Source organism: Halichoeres trimaculatus, unplaced genomic scaffold (assembly GCF_033239565.1).
Source record: "Halichoeres trimaculatus isolate MK-OKI-2021-1 unplaced genomic scaffold, fHalTri1.1 fHalTri1_scaffold_25, whole genome shotgun sequence".
NCBI classification, from domain to species: Eukaryota; Metazoa; Chordata; class Actinopteri; order Labriformes; family Labridae; genus Halichoeres; species Halichoeres trimaculatus.
In genome coordinates, this window is record NW_027437203.1 from 65,173 (window position 1) to 71,261 (window position 6,089).

A 6,089-nucleotide genomic window follows, 5' to 3' on the forward strand; every position below is an offset into this window, starting at 1 on the left:
CCCTGTGTTATTTGTCTAATATCAATCAATCTTTATACTACTAAACATCCTTCAAATCAAACAAGTTTGATATCAATGAAGGGCTTGGATTTCACCCTGTCACGTGACCAAGTCACTACATTTAATCCTGAAACATTAGCTTATAATCTAGCATTCCATACAACCCTCTGACTGGCCATCAGGTCAACAAACGCCCAAAAGTTAATGTCATGTATTGACTGATTTAAATGGACTGCTTTGTCTTGTTCAGATCAGTGACCCCTCAATGTAAAGATATGAATGAAAGCTTTCCAATGAGGGCTTCCATGTTCAGATTGAATTTTGCTGTCATGATCTGCAGCCTGTTGAGCTCTTTGTCATTTTAGCTGACCTGGCTGACTTTCAACCCTGTGTTATTTGTCTAATATCAATCAATCTTTATACTACTAAACATCCTTCAAATCAAACAAGTTTGATATCAAATCAGAGCTTGGATTTCACCCTGTCACGTGACCAAGTCACTACATTTAATCCTGAAACATTAGCTTATAATCTAGCATTCCATACAACCCTCTTACTGGCCTTCAGGTCAACAAACGCACAAAAGTTAATGTCATGTATTGACTGATTTAAAAGGACTGCTTTGTCTTGTTCAGATAAGTAACCCCTCAATGTAAAGATAAGATTGAAAGCTTTCCAATGAGGGCTTCCATGTTCAGATTGAATTTTGCTGTCATGATCTGCAGCCTGTTGAGCTCTGTATTTTTTGCGCTTTCCTGGCTGACTTTCAACCCTGTGTTATTAGTCTAATATCAATCAATCTTTATACTACTAAACATCCTTCAAATCAAACAAGTTTGATATCAATTAAGGGCTTGGATTTCACCCTGTCATGTGACCAAGTCACTACTTTTAATCCTGAAACATTAGCTAATAATCCTGTATCCCATACAACCGTCTGACTGGCCATCAGGTCAACAAACGCCCAAAAGTTAATGTAATGTTGTGACTTATTTAAAAGGACTGCTTTGTCTTGTTCAGATCAGTGACCCCTTAATGTAAAGATAAGATTGAAAGCTTTCCAATGAGGGCTTCCATGTTCAGATTGAATTTTGCTGTCATGATCTGCAGCCTGTTGAGCTCTGTATTTTTTCAGCTTTCCTGGCTGACTTTCAACCCTGTGTTATTTGTCTAATATCAATCAATCTTTATACTACTAAACATCCTTCAAATCAAACAAGTTTGATATCAATTAAGGGCTTGGATTTCACCCTGTCACGTGACCAAGTCACTACATTTAATCCTGAAACATTAGTTTATAATCTAGCATTCCATACAACCGTCTGACTGGCCATCAGGTCAACAAAGACACAAAAGTTGATGTCATGTTGTGACTGATTTAAAAGGACAGCTTTGTCTGATTCAGATAAGTGACCCCTCAATGTAAAGATATGATTGAAAGCTTTCCAATGAGGGCATCCATGTTCAGATTGAATTTTGCTGTCATGATCTGCAGCCTGTTGAGCTCTGTGTCATTTCCGCTGACCTGACTGACTTTCAACCCTGTGTTATTTGTCTAATATCAATCAATCTTTATACTACTAAACATCCTTCAAATCAAACAAGTTTGATATCAATGAAGGGCTTTGATTTCACCCTGTCACGTGACCAAGTCACTACATTTAATCCTGAAACATTAGCTTATAATCTAGCATTCCATACAACCCTCTTACTGGCCATCAGGTCAACAAACGCCCAAAAGTTAATGTCATGTTTTGACTGATTTAAAAGGACTGCTTTGTCTTGTTCAGATAAGTGACCCCTCAATGTAAAGATATGATTGAAAGCTTTCCAATGAGGGCTTCCATGTTCAGATTGAATTTTGCTGTCATGATCTGCAGCCTGTTGAGCTCTGTATTTTTTTCAGCTTTCCTGGCTGACTTTCAACCCTGTGTTATTTGTCTAATATCAATCAATCTTTATACTACTAAACATCCTTCAAATCAAACAAGTTTGATATCAATGAAGGGCTTGGATTTCACCCTGTCACGTGACCAAGTCACTACATTTAATCCTGAAACATTAGCTTGTAATCTAGCATTCCATACAACCGTCTGACTGGCCATCAGGTCAACAAACGCCCAAAAGTTAATGTCATGTTTTGACTGATTTAAAAGGACAGCTTTGTCTGATTCAGATAAGTGACCCCTCAATGTAAAGATATGATTGAAAGCTTTCCAATGAGGGCTTCCATGTTCAGATTGAATTTTGCTGTCATGATCTGCAGCCTGTTGAGCTCTTTGTCATTTTAGCTGACCTGGCTGACTTTCACCCCTGTTATTTCTCTAATATCAATCAATCTTTATACTACTAAACATCCTTCAAATCAAACAAGTTTGATATCAAATCAGAGCTTGGATTTCACCCTGTCACGTGACCAAGTCACTAATTGTTATCCAAAAACATTAGCTTATAATCTTGCATTCTATACAACCATCTGACTGGCCATCAGGTCAACAAACACAAAAGTTAAGATCATGTTTTGAACGATTTAAAAGGACAGCTTTGTCTTTTTCAGATAAGTGACCCCTCAATGTAAAGATAAGATTGAAAGCTTTCCAATGAGGGCTTCCATGTTCAGATTGAATTTTGCTGTCATGGTCTGCAGCCTGTTGAGCTCTGCATTTTTTTCAGCTTTCCTGGCTGACTTTCAACCCTGTGTTATTTGTCTAATATCAATCAATCTTTATAATACTAAATATCCTTCAAATCAAACAAGTTTGATATCAATTAAGGGCTTGGATTTCACCCTGTCACGTGACCAAGTCACTACATTTAATCCTGAAACATTAGCTTATAATCTAGCAGTCCATACAACCGTCCGACTGGCCATCAGGTCAACAAACACACAAAATTTAATGTCATGTTTTGACTGATTTAAAAGGACTGCTTTGTCTGAATTTAATCAGTGACCCCTCAATGTAAAGATAAGATTGAAAGCTTTCCAATGAGGGCTTCCATGTTCAGATTGAATTTTGCTGTCATGATCTGCAGCCTGTTGAGCTCTGTATTTTTTTCAGCTTTCCTGGCTGACTTTCAACCCTGTGTTATTTGTCTAATATCAATCAATCTTTATACTACTAAACATCCTTCAAATCAAACAAGTTTGATATCAAATCAGAGCTTGGATTTCACCCTGTCACGTGACCAAGTCACTACATTTAATCCTGAAACATTAGCTTATAATCTAGCATTCCATACAACCCTCTTACAGGCCTTCAGGTCAACAAACGCACAAAAGTTAAGATAATGTTTTGACTGATTTAAAAGGACTGCTTTGTCTGATTCAGATCAGTGACCCCTCAATGTAAAGATATGAATGAAAGCTTTCCAATGAGGGCTTCCATGTTCAGATTGAATTTTGCTGTCATGATCTGCAGCCTGTTGAGCTCTTTGTCATTTTAGCTGACCTGGCTGACTTTCACCCCTGTTATTTCTCTAATATCAATCAATCTTTATACTAATAAACATCCTTCAAATCAAACAAGTTTGATATCAAATCAGAGCTTGGATTTCACCCTGTCACGTGATCAAGTCACTACATTTAATCCTGAAACATTAGCTTATAATCTAGCATTCCATACAACCGTCTGACTGGCCATCAGGTCAACAAAGACACAAAAGTTAATGTCATGTTTTGACTGATTTAAAAGGACTGCTTTGTCTGATTCAGATAAGTGACCCCTCAATGTAAAGATATGAATGAAAGCTTTCCAATGAGGGCTTCCATGTTCAGATTGAATTTTGCTGTCATGATCTGCAGCCTGTTGAGCTCTTTGTCATTTTAGCTGACCTGGCTGACTTTCAACCCTGTGTTATTAGTCTAATATCAATCAATCTTTATACTACTAAACATCCTTCAAATCAAACAAGTTTGATATCAATTAAGGGCTTGGATTTCACCCTGTCACGTGACCAAGTCACTAATTGTTATCCAAAAACATTAGCTTATAATCTTGCATTCTATACAACCATCTGACTGGCCATCAGGTCAACAAACACAAAAGTTAAGATCATGTTTTGACTGATTTAAAAGGACAGCTTTGTCTTGTTCAGATCAGTGACCCCTCAATGTAAAGATAAGATTGAAAGCTTTCCAATGAGGGCTTCCATGTTCAGATTGAATTTTGCTGTCATGATCTGCAGCCTGTTGAGCTCTGTATTTTTTGCGCTTTCCTGGCTGACTTTCAACCCTGTGTTATTTGTCTAATATCAATCAATCTTTATACTACTAAACATCCTTCAAATCAAACAAGTTTGATATCAATGAAGGGCTTGGATTTCACCCTGTCACGTGACCAAGTCACTACATTAAATCCTGAAACATTAGCTTATAATCTAGCATTCCATACAACCCTCTTACTGGCCATCAGGTCAACAAACGCCCAAAAGTTAATGTCATGTTTTGACTTATTTAAAAGGACTGCTTTGTCTGATTCAGATCAGTGACCCCTCAATGTAAAGATATGAATGAAAGCTTTCCAATGAGGGCTTCCATGTTCAGATTGAATTTTGCTGTCATGATCTGCAGCCTGTTGAGCTCTTTGTCATTTTAGCTGACCTGGCTGACTTTCACCCCTGTTATTTCTCTAATATCAATCAATCTTTATACTACTAAACATCCTTCAAATCAAACAAGTTTGATATCAAATCAGAGCTTGGATTTCACCCTGTCACGTGACCAAGTCACTACATTTAATCCTGAAACATTAGCTTATAATCTAGCATTCCATACAACCCTCTTACTGGCCATCAGGTCAACAAACGCCCAAAAGTTAATGTCATGTATTGACTGATTTAAATGGACTGCTTTGTCTTGTTCAGATCAGTGACCCCTCAATGTAAAGATAAGATTGAAAGCTTTCCAATGAGGGCTTCCATGTTCAGATTGAATTTTGCTGTCATGATCTGCAGCCTGTTGAGCTCTGTATTTTTTCAGCTTTCCTGGCTGACTTTCAACCCTGTGTTATTTGTCTAATATCAATCAATCTTTATACTACTAAACATCCTTCAAATCAAACAAGTTTGATATCAATTAAGGGCTTGGATTTCACCCTGTCACGTGACCAAGTCACTACATTTAATCCTGAAACATTAGCTTATAATCTAGCATTCCATACAACCCTCTTACAGGCCTTCAGGTCAACAAACGCACAAAAGTTGATGTCATGTTGTGACTGATTTAAAAGGACTGCTTTGTCTGATTCAGATCAGTGACCCCTCAATGTAAAGATATGAATGAAAGCTTTCCAATGAGGGCTTCCATGTTCAGATTGAATTTTGCTGTCATGATCTGCAGCCTGTTGAGCTCTTTGTCATTTTAGCTGACCTGGCTGACTTTCACCCCTGTTATTTCTCTAATATCAATCAATCTTTATACTAATAAACATCCTTCAAATCAAACAAGTTTGATATCAAATCAGAGCTTGGATTTCACCCTGTCACGTGATCAAGTCACTACATTTAATCCTGAAACATTAGCTTATAATCTAGCATTCCATACAACCCTCTTACTGGCCATCAGGTCAACAAACGCCCAAAAGTTAATGTCATGTTTTGACTGATTTAAAAGGACTGCTTTGTCTTGTTCAGATAAGTGACCCCTCAATGTAAAGATAAGATTGAAAGCTTTCCAATGAGGGCTTCCATGTTCAGATTGAATTTTGCTGTCATGATCTGCAGCCTGTTGAGCTCTGTATTTTTTTCAGCTTTCCTGGCTGACTTTCAACCCTGTGTTATTTGTCTAATATCAATCAATCTTTATACTACTAAACATCCTTCAAATCAAACAAGTTTGATATCAATGAAGGGCTTGGATTTCACCCTGTCACGTGACCAAGTCACTACATTTAATCCTGAAACATTAGCTTGTAATCTAGCATTCCATACAACCGTCTGACTGGCCATCAGGTCAACAAACGCCCAAAAGTTAATGTCATGTTTTGACTGATTTAAAAGGACAGCTTTGTCTGATTCAGATAAGTGACCCCTCAATGTAAAGATATGATTGAAAGCTTTCCAATGAGGGCTTCCATGTTCAGATTGAATTT